The sequence below is a fragment of the Cynocephalus volans genome, chromosome 15 (genome assembly GCF_027409185.1).
Source record: "Cynocephalus volans isolate mCynVol1 chromosome 15, mCynVol1.pri, whole genome shotgun sequence".
NCBI lineage: Eukaryota > Metazoa > Chordata > Mammalia > Dermoptera > Cynocephalidae > Cynocephalus > Cynocephalus volans.
In genome coordinates, this window is record NC_084474.1 from 61,563,506 (window position 1) to 61,577,773 (window position 14,268).

General features: G+C 38.5%; 2 pseudogenes; one reads left to right on the top strand and one right to left on the bottom strand.

Moving 5' to 3' along the window:
* Nucleotides 1-227: 227 nt before the first annotated feature.
* On the bottom strand, nucleotides 228-5,341 carry LOC134363694 (heterogeneous nuclear ribonucleoprotein A3-like; annotated as a pseudogene).
* A 63-nt stretch (nucleotides 5,342-5,404) lies between these two features.
* LOC134363695 (phosphoglycerate mutase 1-like) overlaps nucleotides 5,405-14,268 on the top strand; it is an 84,435-nt pseudogene continuing 75,571 nt past the window's right edge.

A 14,268-nucleotide genomic window follows, 5' to 3' on the forward strand; every position in this document is an offset into this window, starting at 1 on the left:
AATCAATAGTGACACTTTCACAAACTGTGGCTATGACAGTCCTGAAAGCAAAGGTTTCTTGTTTAAGTTGTTGTAGCTTTTCTGACTATGGATTATCTTTCTTTCCATGGCAGATTTTTACAGCTCCTCTCATGCATTTGGGACAACTGTCTCAAAGTAACCTGCAGCTTTCCTGACAACTCCTTGCTCTCTCTCCTCCTAAGAACTGTAGCCCTTTTCTGCTGTTTTTAGGACTTTCTACTACTATATCCACCACTTTCACCACCAGATCCATAACCACCACCATAGGGAGTTCTAGAGCTTCTTCTAGCAAAACTACCCCGTTTCATGTGTCCATAATTTGATTGCTGTTGTCCACTATAATTTTCTAAATCATTATAGTTCCCACCATCACAACAATTATCACTGCATAAAGTTCTTCCTTCGCTGTAACCATCATATCCCTCACCACCCTGGTTTCCATATCCTGGTCCACCACTACCATAGTCCCCTCTACTACTGTGATCAGAACCACCACATAGTTGCCACCCTCACCTCCAAGTCCCTTATATCCCCCATCACTTCCTCCATAACTATCTCTGCTGCCACCACCTCCACCACCAGAGTCTCCTCTTTCACCAAAGTTTCCCCACATCCAAAATTACCTCTACCACCTCCAAAATTTCCTCTGTGACCCATAAAGTTGCTAGACTAACCTCCACAGCCTCTCTATGATCCAGCAGACTGCATCTCTTGCTTAGAAAGAGCTTTTTTCACCTCACAATTATGCCCATTAATAGTGTGGTATTTCTGAACAACAATTTTATCAACTGTATCATGATCATCAAAAGTTACAAAAGCAAATCCTCTCTTTTTCCCACTCATCTTCCATGACTTCTGTGATTTCAATCTTGCCATACTTTTCAAAATAGTCTCCCAAATCATATTCTTCTGTGTCTTCTTTAATACCACCAACAAAGATTTTCTTCGCTGTTGAATGGGCACCGGATTTTACAGAATCTTCTCTAGAAACGCCTCTCTTTGGTTCCAATACACGCCCACCAACCTTCTGTGTTCATGCACACATTGCTTCATCTACCTCTTCAATACAAGAAGTCACAAAACCAAAGCCCTGGAATGCTTTGTTTGGGGGTCTCTCATTACCACACAATCTGTGAATGTGCCACGTTTCTCAGAACGTTCTCTTAAGCTATCATCTGTAGTTTCAACGCTCAGTCCACCAATAAACAATTTTCTTAACTTTCCTGGCTCCTTTGGATCATGGTCATGGCAATTTGAGAAGAAAAATGCTAAGTGCTTTAGCAAGAATAGAAAATTGGGAAATATTGGGTCAACATTTGAAAATTGATGATTGTGAACCATTATTTTAACAGGCTAAAGAAGAAAAATCACCTGATCATATACATTGATGCAGAAAAAGCATTTGACGATATGTGACACCCATTCACAATAAGAAAAACTCTCAGAAAATTAGGAGTAGTGGGAATCATTTTCAACTTGGTAAAGAACACCTAGAAAAAATCTACAACTGACACCATACTTTAGTGGTGAAAGACAGAATGCTTCCCCACCTAAGAGCAGAAACAAAGCAAGGATGTGTCTGCTCTCACAACTGCTATTCTACAAAACATGTATTTTTATACTTGTCTGTCCTTTTATTAGTTCCATCAAGGGAATGAAAAAATACCAAATGCATCTACCAAGTCAGTTTACCTACATCCCTTCACTGACTAATGTAATTTATCACAAATGTGGTCAAAGCAAGCAGTACAAGTCTGGTCAAGCAAAAAAGCATGGATTTTGGAATCAGAGAACTTGGGTTCTGCTCACAGCTCTACCACTCACTGGCTGAGAGACCTTGCTCCAGTTCTTTGAAAATCAGTTTTCTTATGGTAAGTCCACATCCTGTATACCCACAGGTTGTAGTCCAATGTGGGAAAGAGCTGTGAAGGGAATAAACTGAAGTTCAAATTAGATCAATGAAGCTTATTATCCATTCCTTCTTATGAATCAGGCACTGTCATGAGTGCTGGAGATCTCTTGTGTCACTCTACTCATGTTAATAACCAGTAAATTCTATTACTTAATGTACTTCAAAAAGTGTGTAGAAAAAGGCTGGCCAGTTAGCTCAATTAGTTAGAGTGGGGCATTATAACACCAAGGTCAAGGGTTCAGATTCCTGTACCAGCCAGCCACATACAAAAAAAGAAAAAAACAAAATTGTAGAAAAATAGAATTAAAAGATAATACAAATCTTTCTATGAACTTTTTGAAGTGCCTTCCTATCTATAGTGAGGAAGGTGCACCAGGAAAAAGTAGGTTTACAAATCCTACAATGAATCCACGAGGATACTAGACCAAAATTTATTCTATCTTATAATTTGGGAAATCTACCTTATGAACAAGATAGGCTCCTTTTGTTTCTATGCCCATTGATTCACCCATTTAGTCAACAAATATCAATCATCAAGGGAGTAATGGAAGATAGGGAGGAGAAAAGGTCAGCAACTGGGGTCTGAGGTTCCCTGGTGTTAAGAGGTTAAGAAAATGAAGAGGAATCTGCAGTAGCTGGTGAAGTAGGAAAAAACAGGGAGGTGTGTGTCCAGAAACCAAATGAAGTATGCGTTTCAAGGAGGAAGGTGATCAGCTATGACAAATGTAGCTTCCAAATCAAGTAAGATGAGGAATGAGAATTGACCAATAGTTTTAGCAACATGGAGGTGGTAGATTCCCTTGAAAGGAGCAATTTCAGAAGATTAGTGGGAGTTCAGGGCACTGATCCTCATTAGAATTGGTTTAAGACAGACTAGAAGGCAAGGAATCAGCATTTTCTGACAAATACTGATTACCTTCTCGAGGAGATTTGCTGTAAATAGCAACATCGATCTCGGAGAAGGAGGAACCAATGAAAAGCATTTGAAATGGTTTCACACTGCATTCTCTACCAACTTCATGGGAAAATGAGGACATGAGATTCAAACACACAGCCCTGGTGTGAAACATTCTTAACCTGGACACACTGACCTCATGAATATTGGCTTTGGTTTTATTTTTATACCTTGTTATGCAAGTAGAGTAACTGAAGCAATATCTTTGAACTTGCCAATAAACTATCCTAATCTCTCTTGCACAAATAAGCAAGCTGTACTCTAAGATGTATTGCTGCCAGAAAATAAGTCTAACTGTAGACATATGAATGCAATATAACCTTTTTACTTGGCTTGATACTGTTTTTTAAAAAAAAAGTAAATTACTTTTCTCTATTATGGCAAAAACTTTGAAGTTTCCAATTAAAGGGGGCAGTGACTAGCAGCAGGAGATTCACGCTTGGAGGGGTATATATGTTACTGGTTTCGTCCCCCCACCTTGAGTATCGTGTGTTCCCTGACTTCCTTTGACCACTTGTAGAAGACCTTCTGAGCTGTATGAAATGACTTGGCAACATCTTTAGAAATAAGAGAAAAACACTGTTGTTTGAAGATTTTCTAGCAATGGTATTTGGAAAGTTATTTTTCTTCTAGACTTATACATGAATTTCCTTAATATTATTTCTTTTATGTGTAAGATAATCACATCTCCTTCCCACTTTTTTAATTCAAAATTGGCATAAAAAGCTACTGATGAGTAAATCAAAGGATATTTTACCTAGAGAAGCCTGGTGAAGAGGAAACACAATTGCACTTGAAGTATTAGGAAATTAGTTTCAAAAAAAGTATTCCCAAATACTTAGACAAATTTAGTATATGAGCAAGATAACGTCTCAGATCAGTGGGTGAAAGATTTTTAAAAAATAAATGGTGTTAGGACAATTGGGTTGTCTTTGAACATCTGGAAAAAGAAGAAGTTGGATTCATACCTCAAACTATACACAAAAATAAACTCCATATCAATTGAAGTTTTACATTAACAAAATAAATTACTGGAATAAAACATGGATGAATTTCTTTACACCCTTAGATTAAGACCTTTCTAACACGAAATCTATAATCTATTTTAAAAATTGATCATTTTGACTACAAAAAAAATATAAAAAGTCTGAATATCAAATCAAAAAGTATCTTATGAGCAAAATCAAAAGACAAATTACAGAGAAAAGGATAATTGTAATTCATAGCACAGAAGAAAAAATGAGAATTAAAACTATACCAAGCAATCAGTCTCAACAATCATGTTGGCAACGATTCCAAAATTAGACAATATCAAGTCTACAGGGAAACGGACAGTCTTTTACATTATAGGTGAAAGTGATAGTATAACTCCTAAGAAGAGAAATTTGGCAATGTTTATGCAATTATAAATGCATTTATCTTTTAACCCAGAATTTGCTTTGGGGAATTATCCTACAGAAGCATATACACGAAGCAATGTATGTTCAAGGCTATTCACTACAACCTTGTTTGTAATAGCAAAAAAATCCAAAAGTCTTCAAATGTGAACGTGGAATATTTCCTGTGAAACATATACCCAAAGAGGACTAGGAAGCTATAAAAATCCAGGAGGAAGCTCTCTAAGCATAGACATGGAAAGATCTCCAGGATATATGTATCGCTAACTGAGCATTAAAAAATAGGGCCATAAAATAGGGTATACAGTAAATCTTTTGTTTATAGAGAGGGTGACTGGAGCAGACAGAAACAAAGATTGGAAAGGGGTTTCTTAATGCTGTTATAGCTTTGATTTTTGAATCATATGAATGGATAAACTATTCAAATAAAAAATGAATAAAATAGAAACAAAGAAGAGCTGGAGTCAAGTCCTGATTCACTTATAGACTATGTACCTTGATCATTAACTGATTCATCCTGACCTTGGTTTCTAGTCTATGAAAATGGGAAGACAAACTTTGCGCATCTTATGTTTCTTAACAACTGGCATTATATACGTGAAAATGCTTTTGAATCATGAAATAGCATGAAAGACATATTATCTTTTATTTTTATTTTTCTTAAAATGACTTGCTGGCAGACATACAAAGTAGGTAACAATCTAATCAAGTAAGTTCATGGACACATAAACCTCTAATACCCAGTGTGAGTTCTTCTTTCATTCTTCTCATTCCTCTCATTCTTCATTCATTCTTCTCAAATTCAGTTTTACCCATCAAAGCATTTCTCCAGGCTTGGAAATAGTTAGAAAGCAGAAAGTGGGGACAAAAGAGCAGCAAGGCTAGGATGACAGTTGCTCCACAAACTTGAGGGTGTGCCCCTGCTCTGCTTTCTTCCCTCTCCTGGCTGCCAGGGGGCTCTGGGACGACTCTGGCCTCATGCCCTGCTGCCACCCAGGGAACCCATTGCTGCCCACTACAGCAGCACATCCTTACACTGTCCACAACTGTTGTCATCTCTGCTGTCCATTCTTTGCCCCCTCATCCACCAAATCTACTTGTGGGCTCCTACCTCTTAGGATGGCAGCCTGGGATGGAGCAGGGGCCAGAAACCAGCCACAGGAACAGCTTCTTGGATCCACTTCCCACACACTTCTCCTGAGGCAGAGCAGAGCTGTGGCATCTCCTGCTTCCATTCGTCCTCCTGCTTCCATTCGAGTCCTTCATAGGAAGCTTGGACTGGAAGGCCCAGGCACCCCTGTGATTATTTCTTGCCTGAAGAGTGTGACTTCTTTCTTCAGGCCCCCTACACCTGCTCCCTAAGGGAATAATTTCTATCATTTCTCCATCCTTATTTTGGTTAGCAGTGAGTCCCCACCTCATCACCCACTCTGCCCCCACTTCCTCCCCCTCCCCCCGAATGTGGGCAGTCTGATCTTCCTGCAGATGGCCCATAGCTCCTGTTCTGTCCCACAAGTGTCACCAGCCTGTGGAGTTTGCTCTACAGACATACTGCTCGATTTCAGCCAATTTTCATTTAAAGAGAATGACTCTGGGGCAGCTACAAACACTGTAGACCTTCTCGTGATCAGTGCAAAGCAAAATTACAGTTCCAGAATGGTAATATTCACCTTTGGTTGATGAATGTCAGATTTTCAAAAAACAACGACCTGAAAATTTGTTCTAAAAATATTCTTTTAAGTTAACCCATTTTAAGTATGACTGTCATATGACCCCGAATCCAACTATAAGCCAAACGGCAATGTCCCTCAAATCCCAACACACATACTACTACATAACCTGCCCAGTCATGGGATCAGGTGGAAGGGAGCAAAACCGTTAATTAAAAAAAAAAAAAAAATCAAACTGAGAGTATAAAGTTGTAGCATCAAAATTATTCAGGCCAATATACAAAGGGAAGATTTTAAGATAAACATACTTCTAAATAGAAGAATTTAAAGAAATATGTACATGACTTTGGTGTATCCTGTGTTAAAAAGAGAAAAATCATAGATACACATTTCACCAGACTGCCAGAGGCTGTGGAAAGATAAAGCATGCATCTTTAATACCAATGGACTATGCTTTATCAATGTAAGGCTTCCACATTCAGCAATACCTGAAAATTCATAAATGCATTGCTATCTGCTGAGTTACATTTTTGCTCATCTTGAGCTGAATTTGGTAGAAATGTTGTATGTTTCGCATGGATACATAAGTCCCCGCCAAAACTGAGGCCACAGAGTTATTGTGGTTTCACTACGAAGTTTCAATGACTTCCCTAGGTGTTTCCAGATTACACTGGAAATTGTTTGCTATAAGCACTCCTTATGCTTCTGTCTTCCACTCAGCTGAAAAGCTCTTTTCTTTCTGATCTTTAGCCACTGCTGAAGTGTTGGCCTGTCTGTCCTTACACCTCTTCTTGGATGCCGTGTCCTGTAACCTTGTACTTCGACCTCAGCATGACAGCTGTCCCCATGGTTTTGGCGGAGGCTTTTGTATTTATCCACCAAAAGAAGCAGACTTTTGGCTCCTCTCCCTTACTGTAGGCCTGCTGCTTCTGGCTGCTGGCCTCCTGACAGGTCGCTCTGTTGATTTTATGAGGTAAAAGTCCTGAGGGGGCCTTGTTCTACATAGATGGACTGCATAATGATACTGACATCTCTTTGGCAAGGGAGTCAATGTTACTGCCCTGACCTCCAAATCTCCCTGCTCATGACCCCCAAATGGGCCCATTTTTCACAAATAGCCATGGTGTGGTGAGGATAATTAAATCCATGCTATTACAGGTGAATTAGAATCCAAAATACAGATTAGGAGCTCATGATTCTTGTACTATTAGTCTAAGACTTGGATAATTGTTAAGTAAAAAAAAATTCTTAAAAATTTCTTCTCAGTTTGTTGGAGTCATTTTGGGGGCTCAAAAACATATGATCAATTTTAAACAGGTAAACAAAAAAATCATAAAATTCTGGAGTAGTACAATTTAATAAACCCTTTTATTTTATGGATAAGAAAACTATGGCTCAAAGATTCACCCCAGGTTACAGTGGCATTCAATTGGAAGCCGGTTAACTCACTCCTGTAACATTTTCACCCTACTTTTCATAATTTGTATCTTGATGGACAGGCTCCAAATTAGGATTTTAATATCCTACCACCAAAACCAAATATTATTTTTCACTTTGAATTAGTACCTCTCATATCTACTAGGTAAAAAATTTCCCTCCCTTCATTTTCTTCACATTCTCCCCTGACTTTTATCAAGATACTGTCTAATCCCATGATAGGGTTATCTGACACCTGTAAGGGAGTTGGAAATCTTCAGGATAAATTCCTACATGGCAACCAAATGAGACATGACTATAAATAATCATACTCATAAAAGCCAGATTACTTGCCCAGGGCCTAAAAGGAATCAGACCAGTAAAAAAAAACAAAAAAAGTAGGCAGAAGATATGGATTGTGCCAAGCTAGGGCAAAAGGCAGTGTGATCTGTTATTCCAGTCACATCCCTCCATATCTGGGGGTGGGGGAGTCTGTGGTGGCCAGGATAGTGACTCTATTTTCAGCTATCAGTACTATACTTGTAATGTCTCACCAACAATTTGATACCTTTGATAGGCTATAAATAATTCATGGACTCTGCCTGTGGTCCAGAGACCTGCGTTCAAACCCTGCCATGATACTTAGCTGCTGTGTGCTTTGGGGAAGACTCTTAATTGCTCCAAACATGGGTTTTTCTTCCTTTGTGACAGGAAAGTAGGCATGTCTTCCTCCCAGTGATAATTGTGAGGTTGAAATAAGGTAGCATGAGCAGAATGCTTGGTATTCACGGAAGCCCAATTAGTGCAGTTTTCATCTGTTTTTATAAAGTAAGACTGCAGTAATAAATAGGAGAGAAAAATGAAAACAGTACCGAGTAAATAAAATAGTTGGTTCTGTTTTTTTTGCAAACTAGTGATGTTTAAAAATCCTTTCCAAGAATACTATAAATTTCCCAAACTCCAAGCACAGCGGAATTCCTCCTAATGCCGTTTGAAAGCTCACTCGGTTTGAGAAACTCTATCTGAGGACACCACCTTTGATACAAGAGCCTGGAAAAACAATTTTTGGCCTGGTTCAGTTTTGACGCCCTGAGATTTATTTATTTATTTTTTTCCTTGTTCCTCTTCCCTCTTCTCCCACTTTTTTTTTTTTTCTTTCTTTCTTTCTTTCTTTTTTTTTTTTATCTTCCCGGCATTGCCCTGATAACTTCCTGGGCAAGAATCCAGTTTTTCTTTTTACTAGCAACGTTATTTAATGTTGCAACAGGTTAGTGAGAACTAGAGAAGGGTGAGGCCTAAATGGAGGAAAGAACTTAGTCCACACACACTCCTACTCCGTGCACCACTGCCATGACCCTCTTTTCCTTTCTGGCTTGATTTGTTCATCTGTTTAGAGGAGGGTTAAAGGTCACTGGGTGGAGTCACACTAATTGAGCTAGGAAATCTCCCAGTAATGCAAAGACATCGGGGAAAACCAAGAAAGAAAAAATAGAAGCACGAAGGGGAAACTGCTGCCAAAAATTGTTACTGAATCCCATTGGATTTACTTAGAGCATTTTGCTTTGCATTTAAATATAAAACCAAGTAAATCTCTAAGCCAGCTTGTTTTGACCAAGTTGACATTTCAGTGGGAACGAAAGCTGTGCCTCTGTGATGCCAAAATGTCTGGATAAAAAGTGAAAAACTGTCAATAAACAAATATTTGTTAAGCCTATTATCCAAGTCCAGCTCTGTGCCCAGGCACTGATGAGAGGATAAAAGAAATAGAACAACAGAGTCTTTCTCCTCAAGGAGCTTACAATATGGCAGCAGAGATTAATAATAACAATATCCTGGCCAAAATGTCAACCCACCACCACACACAAGCTGTCACTGTTCTATTATTTTTCTTTATAGCCTTTATCAGCTATCTCTATGTATTCATGTATTTATTCATCCGTCTATCCATCCATCTACATCTCTACCTCTAGATCTACCTCTATTTCTATCTATCCATATTTATCCATTGAGAAAGAGATAATTTATTTTCTTAGTCATTTTCTCCTAAGTAGAATGTAAGCTCCATGAGAGAGAGGGCTTGGTTTTGTTCACTGCTATATTCCTGGTCCGAGAGTTGAGTCTGATACATGGTTGACTCAATAAATGTTTTTTCACTAAAATAATGATATAGAGCCTCAAGACATTAACAAGAGAAGTTAAATCTTCAAGGAGGAAAGACATCTTTAGCTGAACCATGAAGGACAGACAAAATTTGGATGAATAAGAGGAAGAGAGCATTTCAGGTATGAGCACAGCATGTCCCAAGATGTCAGGGCTGGAATAGCACAGCATAGAAATGTGAGGGAAATATTCCCACTCTCTCTAAAAGAAAGTGTAGGACACCGATGTCTGGCTTCCTGGATTTAGGTAGATAAAACAGTAGAATCACTTTCTCCATTCACAGATGTTAACATTGTTCAAGCACAGCCTCCAACTATTTCTCTTATCCTTTTAGGAGCTTAAAACCCAGGGCCTTCATTCCAGAAATATATCCTCATAGTTTATTAGAATAATTGAAACTCAAATTTTAGGGAGTTTAGAAGAAAAGTAGTCACTGTAGATGAGGCATCTACCTTGTCCTCTGATTTCCAGTTTACTCTCTGATCCCTTTATCCTTCCTGCTCTATAGCCATTTGCAATGGTATTCAATATACACTCCTGTTGCCCCTTTTTACTAAAACCAATCTCATGTTTAGTAGGTAATAAATAAAAAAAACAAGTAAACTAATCAGCAAACCCTGTCTTCTGTTCATTCTACAAACCACATGGCCTCCAACACTCATTAGGTCACACACCGATTTTTTTAATTGATGACCCGAGATCTTAGGCACAGGTCTTGGGCCTAGTACAAGCCATATCATAAAAAATTAATTCTTAAGGTAGCTGATCATTGCTGAAGAAACCCATGCATTTATTAAAGAGCCCAAAATTAGAATCCAAGAATCTTAGTCATTTCTTATTTAAGCAAGGGATCTCAGAAGTAAAGTACGCATGTTATTTCCATCTTGAATCATACTGGCAGCTACTAACTACGCATGTGTAAAGTGTCTAGCTATGTGCACCCATCACTATAATAGGCAGTAAGGTCTAGGTTTAGTTTGAGCTATGTTAAAAACCCATAATAGCAATGAGTATCATGGGTAATGGTAGACTACTGATAGAAATAAAGTTCAGTTAATCCTGACCTTGGACCATTTAAGCACATTACAGAACAAACACACTTTCCCAGCCATTATGCAGCTCATATAGTTTGTTATTAGTTCTTCTGTTGAAGCAGTCCTTTTCACATAAGTAAATGTCCATTTGGCAGAATAAATTATTATACTGGTAAAAATGCAGTGGTATTCCATAGCCTTTCATTTCTCTTTCTGGGATTCTCTTTTTCCTTCCATCTATTAACCCAAAGGTTCATTTATTCCCTGAATTCTTCTCACATTGTATACTTTTCCTGGTAGCTCTAAGTCAGTTCTCTACAGACAATTTGCCAATGTACTATTAGCCAAAATGCAATTTCCCGAATGGCCACTTCTCTGAAAGGGATTCTCTGGAAGGGATAGCATTTTGCAAATTGTCTCTTGGTAAAATGGTTCATGTTCCTCCCTCAATGAGTGACCTTATCCCTTCAGTAGGATTGAACTGCCACTGTATACTCATGCCTCTCATATCCATGCCACTTAAATATTCAACTCATACATTCCATAGGCACTTTAAAGTTAATATATCTAAAAATCTCTTTCTTAATTATTTGCTCCAAATTCATGCTCCAGTATTTCAGATCTCAATGAAAAGCACCATTTGTTACCCACTTTCCCAAGTCAGAAAACTGAGTCATTATAGATTCATTCATCCTTACTCCATCCACATCCAGTCCTAATTAATAGGAGAATAAAATCTGTCAGATTTGTGTTTCCCATGGGTTCCTAAGTGCTTCTCAGTCAATCACCTTCTCTTCCTCACTGCTGTCTACAGATGAAGGTCAGGTCCATCCCATCTCTCTCTAGGCCATCACAGGACTGTTACCATGATACAAGATTAATCTGCTTCCATCTGATTTTTAGCCTCTCACAATTCTCCTCTACTCTATTCCTCAAATGCACTATTCTCCTATACCTAAAATTATTCAGAGACTCCCAGTTGCCTATAGTAGTGGTTCTCGAAACACAAATCCTGTAGGACAGTCTGTGTTCAAACACATTTAGAAAATGCTGCATACTATATCCTCCTCTTACAAAATCACAAAGGCAGCTTACATGATAAAGGTCCTGGAAAGACTTGAAGTAAAGAAAGCGGACAGAGTTTTGTGTCTCCCTCCCCTCAAATTCATATGTTGAAACCCTAATCCCAGTGCGATGGTATTTGGAGGTGGATCCTTTGGGAAGGGATTAGGTGGTGAAGACGGAGCCCTCATGAGCGGGATGAGTGCCCTGGTAAGAGGTACAGCTGGCTCTCTTCCCTCTATGTGAGGATGCAACAGGAAGCCAGCCGTCTAAATCCCAGAAGAGGGCCCCACCAGAACCCAACCATGCTGGCACCCTGATCTTAGACTTCCAGCCTCCAGAACTATGAGAAACACATTCCTGTTGTTTATAAGCCACACAGTCTATGATAATTTGTTAAAACAGCCAACCCTGACTAAGATAATTATCTAATCCAGCAGATCCCATATGCATTCTCACTAATGATTTCTTCTTTCCCAAATGACGACTGTTAACAGCCATTGGAACAAGTTTTGAAAATGCTGGCATATGACGATCTGATGATGCCGGTAAGTGAAGTGAATGGCTGAGCCGGTCCACTGTTCCTGTCTCATTTTCTGTCCTCTTCATCCCCCAGTTCACATTATGGGAATCCTTTGTGACTGGCAGTTCCTCACAAGCAGCAAGTTCCTCCTCACATGTCTTTGGCATGGTGCCCCCTTTACCTGAAGTGCCCTATTCTAAACTCGGCCCCCCACTTCCACCTTCTGACTAACTTCTACTCACCTTCCAAAACACGGCTCAAGTTTCATCTCCTCTAGGAAACTTTTTCTGACCTTTCTGATCTGCATAGATTTTCTCCTAATATTCTCATATTGGTTGTAGCACTTACCACCTTTAACTAAAATTAACTTTATTTCTCTCATTGTGCAATCTTCTCAGGGACCAAGTCATTACTACTTAGCAGGTACTCAAGAAATAGCTGTTATACCAGGAACAAGCCAGGAGTTAAAAAAAAAAGGAAAGAAAAAGAAATAGCTGTTGTACTGAAATGAACTGAACTGTGCTGAAGGTAATAAATGACAGCATAATAAAATTTTTAAGAGTATAAAAAATATCGTAATATTTCAATATTGCAAAAATGCATTTGGAAAACTTATTTTTTAAAAAGCAGTTTATGTTATGCATTATATTTCTTAAATGCCTTTCACTTGTTAATGTTGTTAATGATTTCTCATGAAATTTTTCTATTATTTGCATTTGCATATTTCAACCATTCATATCAGATATTCAAACATTTATTCTTTACTAAGAATGAGGAAGAAAAATAAACTGCTGAAAATATTCACTTACGGCAACTTTCTACTATAGAAATTAACACCACCACTTTGGATCTTGAAATATAAATACTACTTAAAATCAGTGTAAAGGCATTGAATCCATGTCTTTGCCCAACTTTATTTAAACAACAGCTGTTCTTCATTTTATTTGCCTCAAACCTACCAAACCTGTTTAGGCCATGAAGCAGGTCTGAGCCAAGCCTCCTATGTCTAGCTGTATATAAAAGACGACAGCTTTCCTTCTGGGTAAAATTATCTCATGGCACATGTTTCTCCCTAAACCTCAACTCCATTATAATCAAGATATAGGCTTCCAAGAGCGAGCAAAGATCATTAACCATATTTGACATCCTTATCAACTTATGTATGGATACAGATTATGTCCCTAGGTATAATGTATAATAAATGTTTAAGCTAGACATTCACCTATCCTAACTGACTTACCTCATATTAAAGAAGCTATCCCCCTTATTTATTAATTTATTTATTCACTCATTCAACAAATATATACTGCGCACCTACTGTGTTCCAGTATTCTGCTGTCATAAAAGCTACAGTAGGATAAGAATAGTAATAATACTACAAAAAAAAAGATAGCTACACATATTAGGCACCTACAATGTATAAAGTGTCATGCTAAGACATGTGTGTGTATCATCTCATTTGATATTTACAAAAAGCATGTGGCATAGGCGCATTGCTATCCCTTTTGATATACTAAGACACCGAGCCTTGGAGATATTGGTACAGCACCCAAGGTAACAGAGCTAGCAAACAGCAAAGCCACAGTCTGAATCCAGACAGTTTGTCTCCTGAGAAGCCCCTGTACTTAGCCACCAGGCAAAACAGCCTGTCAGTAGTCACACAATACCACTCTAGCATCAGACTTTCCACAGACACGTTCTTTGCCCAACCACTGTCACGCTGTGTCCTAAACAGCATTGAACAGGAACTGTTTGGGGGGTTTTGAAGTGACAAAGGCTTAGGAAATCAAAATAAAATGTTTATTTCTTAATCAAACAACTGTAGAGCATATGGAGCTGGTGAGCATTCGATGAATATTAACTGATTGTAGTTAATGGTAAACTGTAGTTAATGTGGTTGTACTGTGTGACCTTTGAGGTACCTTTCAACCAGAAGATTCTGCGATTAAAGAGGTGGCTTAATCTAGTTGTTTCTAGATTCCATCTCCAGACTGTCTCTTGAAAATCACATGTAATTCAGGTTATTTTCAAAGGAATAGACTGGACTAAGCAAGATGCTTATTTATATTTATACCAGGCTAAAGAGGTCACCCGCAGAAGAATGGCCAGTAGGCATAT